The sequence below is a fragment of the Rattus rattus genome, chromosome 9 (assembly GCF_011064425.1).
Source record: "Rattus rattus isolate New Zealand chromosome 9, Rrattus_CSIRO_v1, whole genome shotgun sequence".
Classification (NCBI taxonomy): domain Eukaryota; kingdom Metazoa; phylum Chordata; class Mammalia; order Rodentia; family Muridae; genus Rattus; species Rattus rattus.
The window spans coordinates 75,541,000-75,553,052 of NC_046162.1; positions in this window are offsets into that span (position 1 = coordinate 75,541,000).

Genomic DNA, 12,053 nt, shown 5'->3' on the forward strand with positions numbered 1-12,053 from the left:
GCTGAGCAAATGGGGCTCTGGGACCTTGCTTTCTAAAATAGCAGGACCACCTCATGGGCTTTATGACTTGCTGTAGGGTGGGAGGAGGTCCTCTGTTTACAAATGAGGCCTTTCAAAGCCTCCCTTCTGGTTGAATGAGCAGCAGCCTCCAGGAGTGGGGGGTGGGGTTGGCAAGTTCTTTCTCAGCCCAGATTCTGCTAACAGCCAGCACTGTGCTTGTAGACATCGCTCCTCTGGACTTTATTTCCTGTTCTCGGAGATAAGTAGCTTCCTTTGCGTCTTATTCTCCCAGAAATAGCCAAACCATTGGCTCGCACAAAAAGATGGTGGTGGGCATCAAGGTGTCTCTGCCGGTAAAGACACCACCAAGTCCAAAGACGAGCGAGTTCAATATTCCGGAACCCACTTGACGGAAGGAGAGGAGGAGACTCCTGAAAGTTGTCCTCTGACTTCAGACGTATGCCGTGGTACACACACACACACACACACACACACACACACACACACACACACACAATCTCATTGACGGTTCTGGATTGAACATCAACACACATGCTCACACACACACACACACATACACATACACACACACACCCCTCTCAAATAAATAATGTAATAAAAAATTAAAAATAAATAAATTGGAACTGGAGAGATGGCTTGGCCTTTAAGAGCACTGGGTGCTTTTCCAGAGGAGCCAGGGGTTCAATTCTTAGAACCCACAAGGCCGCTCACAACGTCTGTAACTCTAGTTCCAAGAGAGCCTCTCGTGCATGAAAAATAAAAACAAATTTGCTTTAAATACATAAATAACAAAAATCATAAAGAAAAGTTCACATTTCCTTCAGTTCATGGTAGATTCAGTTGCAAAAGCTTCAAGTACCTTCCCCCCCACCCCCGCCATCTTTGACACACATCAGCGACCTTCAACTAAGTTTCACTCTGCTGGAGACAAAGGTCCTGTCCTTGGCTATGTCCGTGCTCTCAGGGCCTGCCTGGGCCTGGGTCACTCTACTTGTGCGCCCTCACAGTGAGCTTGCTTAACATGTCTCTCATCTTCAACTACAAGTGTTTTCTGGAGAGCAACCGACTCGTGAAGATGACAGAGGGTTTGGGGAATGGAGAATGCTAGCGTCCTGCAACATGAAGCTGTCAAGATGAGAAGTGTAAGTCAGCCTTGACATCAGACTCAGTTGACTTATTGTTATGACTCAAAAGCTTTCTGGGACTAAAGGACACATACTCATGTGCTCGTGTGTTGTGCACACACGCACACACACACACACACACACACACACACAATCTCATTGATGGTTCTGGATTGATTTGTCTAGACAGATGTTCCTCACAGCCTTTTTCTTGCAGATAGCCACTGTTCTACACTTACAGGTTGGGACCATGCAGGCTAGGGTGAGACAGAAATACCAAGGCATAGGAAGCCCAGCCTGGGTCTGTTGGGGCTCAGTACAAGGGAGGGAAGAAGAGGTAAAGGAATTTCCTAACCAAGGACCCAGGCACCTGAACCTTTGCCTTGAGAAGCCTCCTTCTTTAAGCCAGTGGTTCCTAACCTTCCTAACACTGTGACCCTTTAACGTAGTCCCTTGTGCTGTGGTGAACTCCAACCATAAAGTTATTTTTGTTGCTACTTTATAACTGTCATTTTGGCAACAGTTATGAACCGTAATGCAAACATCTGTGCTTTCTGATGGTCTTAGGGGAGCCCTGTCCCAACCCACGGGTTGAAAACCACGGCTCTAAACACCAGGGACAGCTGAGCAGAGGTATGTCACATCACGTTGGGCCTCAGAGGGTGCTGAGCGATGCCTTCAGCTCCAATCAGTTTCTCCTTTACCCCTGGGCTTTGCAGTGAGCTCTAGGGAATGATTTAATTGGCAGTGGCAAAGGTAGTGATTTTAGACATTGCCTTGGCCTTCCAGAAGTGCCCGGAAGCAGAACGAGTCTCCTTACAATTATATTAAAGATTTCTGTGCAGAAAAGAGTCTCCTGCTGTCTTAGTTAGGGTTTCTATTCCTGCACAAACATCATAACCAAGAAGCAAGTTGGGGAGGAAAGGGTTTATTCAGCTCACACTTCCACATTGCTGTTCATCACCAAAGGAAGTCAGGACTGGAACTCAAGCAGGGCAGGAAGCAGGAGCTGATGCAGAGGCCACGGAGGGATGTTACTTACTGGCTTGCTTCCCCTGGCTTGCTCAGCTTGCTCTCTTATAGAACCCAGGACTACCAGGCCAGGGATGGCACCACTCACAATGGGCTGGGTCCTTCCCCTTGATCACTAATTGAGAAAATGCCTTACAGCTGGATCTCATGGAGGCATTTCCTCAAGGGAAACTCCTTCCTCTGTGATAACTCCAGCTCGTGTCAAGCTGACACACAAAACCAGCCAGTGCACCTACCTTGGTAAAGATGGTGTCCAGTTTGCCCACCGTGCTCAACCTAATGACATGAGCCCTTATGCAACTAGAATCCTCCTCCTGCTTCCCATAGAAGAGCCACAGTTACAGGAGCCTTCTTCCTAGTTTGGGATCTGGACTTTTCCTGAAGCATCGTGTTAAGCAAATGGTTCGGCCTTCCGGTTTCTAAGATTATTTTTGTACATACAAATGATGTGTTTCTGTGGGTTGCATGCCACAGTGTTGACTGGGAGATCAGAGGACAATCATGTGGGTTCATTCACACTTCTACCATTATGTGGTTTCTGGGGATCAAACTCAGGTCATCAGACTTTCGTGGCAGATACCTTTACCCACTAAGCCATCTAAATAGCCCAGTCTTCTGTTTTGACTCGAGAAATGGTAACGAGGACATGTACTCCATGATGCAGACTCTGTAATCGCTTGATCAATAAATGAAGCCAATCCAAGGGCAGCTCCTTCCTTCCTTCCTTCCTTCCTTCCTTCCTTCCTTCCTTCCTCCCTTCCTTCCTTCCTTTCTCTCTTTCTTTTTGAAACAGAGTTTCATGTAGCCCTGGCTGCCCTTGAACTCTCCATGTTGATGAGTATGGCTTAAATTCCCTTACCTCCAGCTCCTGAGTGCTGAGATTACAGGATGTGAGGCTAGCCCTGGTTTATGCAATGCTGGAGAACAAAGCCGGCATACTGTGCAATCTCTATACCAATCGAGCATCATCCCCGGCTCTGGTTTCTGCCTTTCCTAAGTGTTCCTACTGAAGTCATGTTTGCCATGAGAGAAGAAAGGTCTCTTCCCTCCTAGAATGCCCGGGCCCAGGAGAGTTCTGGCTGATAAGGACTGATCTCCTCCTGCAGAATTGCATCTCTGCTTAGGTCTGCCAACTGCCCAGAAACCATGATGGGAGAGCCACACCACCCTGGAGAAGCCCATCAAAGTCCTTAGCAGATGCTCAGGCCTTGGTGCTTACAGCATAGTTCACAGGAGAGCCCTTGCTTAGTATGCAGAAGGCCCTGGGTTCCATCTCCAGCACAGGGGGATGAGACACAGCTGAGGTCTGCCTCCTGCAGATAACGCTGCTAACGGTTTTCTGTTAGCACAGTTCTGATAAACATTGATGGCGGTGGATTAGTCCAAGCCTGGTCTAGCTGGCACTTGACTTGGAGACTGCTTGGTGACTCCTGTGTCCTTAGCTCTGCTTAGCTGGAGGAGCCTCTTTGACTGCTCACTAATACCATGGGGTATGTGCTCATGTGGTACCCATTGCCCAGGCTCCGGGGAGGTCAAGTGACTTCTCTCGGGTCATGCAATGCCATCTGGGATTCAAAGATAAGGGCCCTTGTCCCCAGGGCTTGTGTTCCTAGTCTAGAATTGTAGACACTGGGGCACTAAGAGGAAGCTTGCTTAGGGGCAAGTCTGTTCTCTTCCTGTCTCTCCTGGAAACCTCAGAGGTTGGTTACCCAGTGCATCCCCTCTAGGGACTCTTGGTCGAGGTTTATGACAATTTGGTCAGGAGCCCAGACCTCTGGCTGGATCTTGGCCACTCTCCTCAGCCTCCTGAAGAATGCCCTCTCCCAGCTCAGGGGTCCTGGAGCAGCCTGTTTATAATGGTGGTTCACAGTGACACTGGGGTTTTGATGGCAAGCAGGGACAAACAGGCTCAGAGACCCATTCCTCAATACACCAAATAAAGAGGGAAAAAAAATACAGCAAAAAGCAGAGAAAGATTTATTCAGTGTGGCTACCCTGGGAAGAAAAAGAAATGACAAGCCCCAGTGACCCCACCAAGTCATTCTTTGGGGTACTCTCGTGAGGTCTGGGTTGGAAAAGAGGCCTAGAAGCATGCGTAGCCAAGCAGTCCTGATCAAGGGGTGATTCTGCCCACCACCGGTCCCTCACTGTCTCAGCTCTCAGCTCTCCCTAAAGATAGTCCAATAAGTCATTAAACCTGCTTAAAATCAATCTGACTGTCATCAGGCTTTGGCCTTTCCCTTCCCTCAGCATAGGATTCCTGGGAAAGTTTTAATTCTCTGGGGACTGTTGTTTCAGTAGTTTGGAAGCCCGAGTGTCCGCCTTCCACAAATGTTCATTCCTTTCAGGACCCTCCATCTTTCCTCTCATAGAGAGGTGGAGCAAACCTAACATCCAATTTAGCATCAATAATAGTAACATGGGTCTACCTTGGACCCATAGTAAGATGGTCTAACCTTGGACCATAGTAACATGGTCTAATCTTGTCTTTAACCAATACCCAAACACGATCCAAGGCTTGGTTGGTCCCCTTGAGTTTGAACGAGAGAGCTCTTGTGGGCCAAACGATAACTGTATCTTCATTACAGATGTGACTCAGGGAGACCAAGCAATGCTCTCAAAGTCTCACAGCTGGGGAAGCACAAGCAATGTGTTCTGATCCCCAGAGGCCAGGCCTCATTTCTGGAAAGCTCCATGACCCACCTGCTCTGTTGCTTCCCCTTCATCTACCTCAGCCCTGGTGTCACTCCGGTCCCTAGAGGGACCCAGCCAGGTATGCAACATCTCCTGGGCCAGGGGGCCTCTGGTACAGCGACCTCTGTAGCACCGGAACCCACGTGTGCTATGAGCTCTTCGGAGCTGTCCCATTTTTCAGTGTCTGGCATACAAAACACACATAACACACAGAACATACAGAACACACAGAACACGCAGAACACACAGAACACATAGAACAAACAGAACATACAGAGCATACAGAACACACAGGACATACAGAACATACAAAACACACAGAGCACACAGAACATACAGAACATACAGAACACACACGACATACAGAACATACAGAACACACAGAACACGCAGAACATACAGGACATATAAAACATGCAGAACACACAGAATACACAGAACACACAGAACATATAGAACACACAGAACATATAGAACACACAGAACATATAAAACATGCAGAACACACAGAACATATAGAACACACAAAACACACAGAACATACAGAACACACAGAACATACAGAACACACAGAACATACAGAACACACAGAACAGAGTATACCGCAGAGGAGATTCAGCCGAAGTTCAGTCTTAAACAGGGGTGGGGTGGGAGTGGGGTGCTCTTAAATTTTCTCTACTCTTAACTCCTTTCTGCCCAAGAAAAATTTGGCCCAATATAGATGGGTATGTAAAACCAACATACAGCTCAAGCATTTAGTAGTAGTAAATCCTATGTAAATTCATTTGAAAGTGATTCTTGGGGGTGCCTGTAATTTTGACATTTATTAAAGAAAGGTGAATGCAAATTTCCACACTAACCAGACGGACACAGTTGTTTATGTTGACGTAGGCATTAAATGTTGGCTGAATATTTTGATACTGCAGGGTGTGGTGACCTCTCAACATTTTTCAGAGTTGATGGAGATTTTGATTTTGTAACTGTCGGTAATGACGACATCATTTGTATGAATATGCAGCACAGGATGGTAGAAGTATGTTCCGGACCACTTCAGGATTTGTTAAAAATTCTGCCCTAACCCCAAGCCAAAAGTCACATGATGGTTTGTTAAAATTAATTTTATGTATTTATTTCACAATACTCTCAAGTCAACCACTCAGACAGCAATGTTTATAACCAAATATTCTAGCATAAACCCAAACCAGTGGGCTCGTCTGGGGCCTGGAGAATGACTCAGAGGTTTAGAGCAGGCACTGCTCTTGCAGGGGACCTGAGTTCAGTTCTCAGCACCCATTCACACAAAGATACACATGCCCATAATTAAAATTGACAATAAAAATAGTTGGCCAGCATGGTGGTGCATGCCTTTAATCCCAGCACTCAGAAGGCAGAGGCAGGCGGATCTCTAAGTTCGAGGCTAGCCTGGTCTATAAAGTGAGTCCAGGACAAGAAGGGCTCTGCTACACAGAGAAACCCTGTCTCAAACCTAAATGAATGAATGAATGAATGAATAAATAAATAAATATTTTAAAAAGATTTACTAATTTGATGCTTCCATGCTGAGGCATAATTGTAGGAGAACTTTTTTTTTTTAATGTGAGTCTTTTATTGTCCCCAAAGATACCCCAAAATCACTTGTAGTCTTGTTATTGAAACTGGGTAACTGGGGTTGGGGATTTAGCTCAGTGGTAGAGCGCTTGCCTAGCAAGCATAAGGCCCTGGGTTCGGTCCTCAGCTCTGGAAAAAAAAAAAAGAAAGAAAGAAACTGGGTAACTTATGTCTTACTCATCAGCCTGCTTTTTCAGACACATAGATGTCATCCGAAAACCTTGTTTTTAAACTGTTATGGCTTCAATTTGAAACAAATTCAATGTCATTTCCTTCGAGGATTAGTTCATCCTTCTGGGCTTGAGAGAAAGAACAAGCAACCCACCCCTCCATCCGAACCCTGCAGATCTATTTTTCACCCAAGAAGTTTCACATCTCGACCAAAGACCCTTCCTCCTGAATAAGGACTTTGAAGGGGAAGGGAGCATCCGCGGACCTCATCTTGTAATAGAAGCCCAGCGTAACACCCTCGGTCGTGTTCGGAACACGACTGCAGATGGTTCTGACCGCGGCCAGTTCCTTTCTGTTACCCCACCATTTGTCAACATGGAGCCTTTTCTTTTTCTTTACATCAGACCCAGCTCTACGTTGATGTGCGTGAAGTTCCCCCCGAGGGTTCTTCTGGGGCCTTTCACAAGGACTGTGGGCCCCTTCAGAGTGGGAGGTCAGCAAACTGATTCATTCTTGCAGTAGATAGGACAATAAAAGCTGGAAGACCGTTTTTTAAAATTTCATTTTCGCTGGGTGATGGCTGTTAGGGCTTAAATCTCGGCCCATGACCGGAGAGAAAATACCAAGCCAATGGTGGCATATGCCTTTAATTCTAGCAACTGGGGGGCAAAGGCGGGAAGATCTCTGAGTTCCTGGGCAGCCTGGTCTCCAGAGTGAATTTCAGGGCAGTTAGTGTAGTGACTATTCCTGGTTGTCAACCTGACTATATCTGGAGTGAACTGCAATCCAGAATTGGAAGGCTCACCTGTGATCCTGATCTCGAAGCTGGGAGATACAAGTTTCTGACCTGGATCTTGGCATGGAGATCTTGAGATGTAGTGGCTATGAATCCCAGGAGAGTAGGGCAAGGAGATCTCTGAGTTCAAAGTCATCTGGGACAAAGCAAGTCCCAGATGGAGGCATGGTGGTACACACCTTTAATCCCAGGAGACAGGCATACAGAGCTCTAAATTCAATGTCAATCTACAGAGCAAGATCCAAGGCAGCCAAACTTAGGGAGTGGAAGAAGTTGGAAAACAGAAAGCTACTGATTATGTAATAGAACAAGGGGACCATGTTCTAGTCCCTTCAAGCAGCAGAGCTCAGCGGCTTCAGCCATGTGTCTCTGGCATTGGAGACAAGAGGAGAGGGAGACTACTAGGACAATTGATGCTGGCTAGCTGGAGCTAAGAAATTCGTGGTGATCATGAAGAGACCAGCATCACTGAGGTGAAATCTTCTGGGAAGTGTTTTCTGAGAGCACAAAGAAGCCATGTCTCAGAGACAGCCAAGGTTGTACCTCGTGCTGCAGCTGTACTTGGTAATGTGTCAGAGTCACCCAGGTGGTACTGGTTTTGAAGGCATGAAGGGGTCATGAAGAGCAGCTGAAGCTGGGCACTGTGAGAGGCCATGGAAGGCCATTGGTAACGGTGCAGCCTCAGTTGCAGTAGGTGGCCCAGGACTGAAGGGGTCATGCAAAGGAGTTGAGGCTTGGCACCATGAAGAGAGCCTGTGAGAGGCTATTGGTGAAGCCTTGTTGCAGAGGAAGACCCCAGTGTATTGGAGATGCCAGTACCAGGGGACGATTACCAGGAACAACAGCAGCAGTAGAGTGGATCTACCCGAGCTTAGAGTGCGACAGAGGGCAGAGCTGGAGAGGTGATGCCAGCCCTTTGGAGGAGCGAGATCATGTGTGGAATCCCGGACATTAGAACAAGAAACTGTAACATTGAAATTGCCTTGGAGACCCCAAGATGTTGGAGACGCCAGACCAGTGGGCTATCTGCTGAGGAAAGCTGCTAACAGGGAGGGGAAACAGCACAGGAGGAAGAAGTTTGTTGCAGTCAACAAAGATAAAAAAGGAGTTGGAGATCTGAAGACCGCTTTGACTTTAGACATGGAGACGCAGAGTTCGGAGTTTGCCCAGTTGGTTTCCTGCCTTGCTTTGGGGATTACAGTTAAGTGATTGGATGAATCTGAGAAGAGACTTTGAACTCTGGACTTTTAACACTGTTGAGACTGCTATAGGCTATGGGGACTTCGGAAGTTGGACTAAATGTATTTTGCATTATGCTATGTTTAGGTATGGCCCCCATAGACTCATGTGTTTGAACAAACATTTGTGGGCCAGGGAGTGGAACGTCATGGTTTGAATATGCTCGGCCGAGGGAGTGGTTCTATTTGGAGGTATGGTTTTGTTGGAATAGGTGTGTCACTGCGGGCTTCGGCTTTTACACCCTAGTCCTAGCTGGCTGGAAGTCAGTCTTCCAGTAACTGCCTTCAGATGAAGATGTAGAACTCTCAGCTCTGCCTGCCCCATGCCTGCCTGGATGCTGCCATGCTCCCACCTTGATGATAACGGACTGAACCTCTGAACCTGTAAGCCAGCCCCAAATATATGTGGTCCTTTATAAGACTCGCCTTGGTCATGGTGTCTGTTCACAGCAATAAAATCCTAAGACAGCTAGGGTTACCGAAAAAAACCCTATCTAGAAAAAAAACAAACAAACAAAAAAGAAAGTATGTGTATGGGCGTCTTCCCTACATACGTGTCTGTGCACCATGTGTGTTGGATCCCACGTACTGAAGTTACAGATGTTGCAGAATTCTGTGAGTTTGAGGCCAACCTGGTCTACAGAGCAAGTTCCAGGACAGCCAGGGCTAGAGAGAGAGAGAGAGAGAGAGAGAGAGAGAGAGAGAGAGAGAGAGAGAGACACAGAGACACAGAGACACAGAGACACAGAGACACAGAGAGAGAAGTCGTTTGTAGTAATGCATTGAATAATAGATTACGGTAAGAACAGAGAGCTTTGTGTGTGTGTGTGTGTGTGTGTGTGTGTGTGTGTATAGTACACACACTGCAATTCATACGCACAGTTGTCTAGAATCTGAGCGGGGGTATTTGCTGGTATTTTGTGGGGTTACAGCATGCACTGTGCCAAAGAACAGGGGCTTGGTGTTCAGAACCAAGGCTGCGGTGGGCTATGAGAAACACCTTGGGTTCACTATGTGTATCTTGGGCGCTATACATTCAGACACCGCCTTTTACTACTAGTGGCAGATCTTTCCCCGCCCCCATGTTTACACTCTTCCATGGCGTCACCTACAGAAACAGAGGCCAGCTGCTGGCCTCCGGATAGTTCATTTCTTTGAAGAACTCTGTCTCAGCCTGTCTACACTCTTGACGATTCAAACTATGAGTCAGACTCCCCATTGTCTCCAGGAGACCTAGGAGAGTCCTGTGTCTGACTTCCTAGGAAGCATGGTCACCTAGACCCCAGATGTGTCATGGGCCTGGAGCCTGGGCCGAAGAGCTCCCAGATGAGGTACTTTAACTCCACAGTGGGGTCAGGGCAGACCCCGTTTTGAGCCCTCTGCACTACTTGGATGTCCTGGGAATTTTCCTAGATACTCTGCAGAGGTCCTTAAGACCTTGGAGGTGCTCCCAGGTGGTTGCCAACAACTGGGAACTCCGGAGTTGCAAAGGTCTTTGTCCTGAGGCCAGAAAGTGAATAAGCCCAGAGCCCAGAGGACAGTGACAGTTCTTGACCTGGGTGACCCAGGCCACTCCAACCTCAAACTTCCAGACACCAGGCTCTCAGGAGGACGCTGTGACAGGATCTCGGGTCTGTTTTGTTTCAGTGGTGGAAGAGATGTGAAAATGAGTCTTCTCACGGGAAGGGGCTCTGAAGGCAAGCTGAATCCAAAATGGAAGCGAGATTTAGGGGTGTGTGGCTCCACGGCAGAGTGCTTACCTAGCGGGCACCAGATCTGGTTTCAATCCACAGCACTGCAAAGAAGGGACCGAACTGCATGGTAAACACCAGAGCAGACCGAGTGTGGTTTACAACTTCTCTGTAAGGAATGGGATTAGCCAACCCTTTTCAGGCTGCGGCAACAGAAGGTGAACTAACGTCTCGCTGATAACAACTAGAGGTATGCCTGGGGCTCGGGGGCGGGCTTCGGAGGTACAAGCCCACACAGCTGCAGGAATCACGCATGCGCAGACTCCGAAGACAGGCTGGGACATAGGCCCAGGCCTAAAGGATTATAGATCAGGTCACACCTTAAAGGTTCAGTTAAGACCTTAAGTCCCTCCCCAAACTCTGGGGCTTAGCACTTGCTAGTTTCCAGCTAGGCATTAGAGTTCCCAAAGTTAGTTGATTTTCCCCTGCCTGGCCACAGACGGCACCAACCTAAAACAAACAAATAAAAACAAAACCCCCCAAAACAAAAACAAAAAAAAAAGTTGGGGTGAAATTTAAACCAGTGGAGTTTTAGGAGAAAGATCGCCGGGACTGGGTTGTAAACAGCAGGGAGAAATTAGCATTTCCTTTTGGTCTTCCTCCCTCTGCTATGTTCTAAAAGGAGATGGTCTAGATCCCCCACAGAGAGGAATCAGCTTCAGCCAGGCAATCTGAGGGCAGGGACCCAGGTGACTTTGTCTTCTAAGTGGGTGGGGGACAGGGACTTCTCCACTAACTTCAAATATTTGTGGAAGGAGTTTGAATTTTAATAAAAAGAGAGGCCAAAACAAGGAAGGCAAACTTAGGATCAAGGAAAATCCTGCAATAGCGACCTGTGAAGGTGGGGTCCCTCTTCCTACGACGTACCCTTTCTCTAACCGGGGTTGTCAGCTGGCTCTTAAGGTGGGCTGGCATTCCCAAATGCTTTACTGAACATGAAATGAGGGAGAAGACTGAGAAAATCAGAAAAGCACTTATGAATCAAATTAAAGCTAACAGATGAAAATCTCCTGGGACTCTAGGACCCCAGGGAGGCGCCAACAGGGAACCGCTGGGGTACTGCGGTACCATGGGGAAGGCCATCAAGAGCCTGCATCTACCAGAGTTAATCTGGGGAATGTTAACATTTGAACCAATAAGGGAGGCAAGGGGTGGGGTGCTGTTCTGTGTTATAAATCCGAGGGGCGGTATGTGGAGGGCGGGGTAGGGATGCCTCTGCCGGCCCATAATGGGGCATCCTTCCCTCTAGGGTACTAGCCACAGTCTAGTGTAGAGTTTATTTAGGGCGTGAGGAAAGGGGGTTGAGGGAGTAGAGACAGAGAAAGGCAGAGAGGGAGAGGGAGAAAGTAAAGGAGTAGAGGCCAGCCATGAACACATGGGGAAAGAAGGGGAGGGGAATGGGGAGAGAAGGGAGAGAGAGAAGGGAGAGAGAGGGAAGGGAGGGAGGAAGAACGAGAGTGAAGACTACTTTTAGTGAGTGAGGCACATCTGGCTGTTGCCAGGTAACTGCGGAGCCTAGAAGGAATGACAACAGGTGCTGTACCCATTTTAGAGATGTGAAGGCTTGTGGGCCAGAGAGGGGTAGAGTTGAAGGTTTAAGCCGGAAGCAACCCAAGTC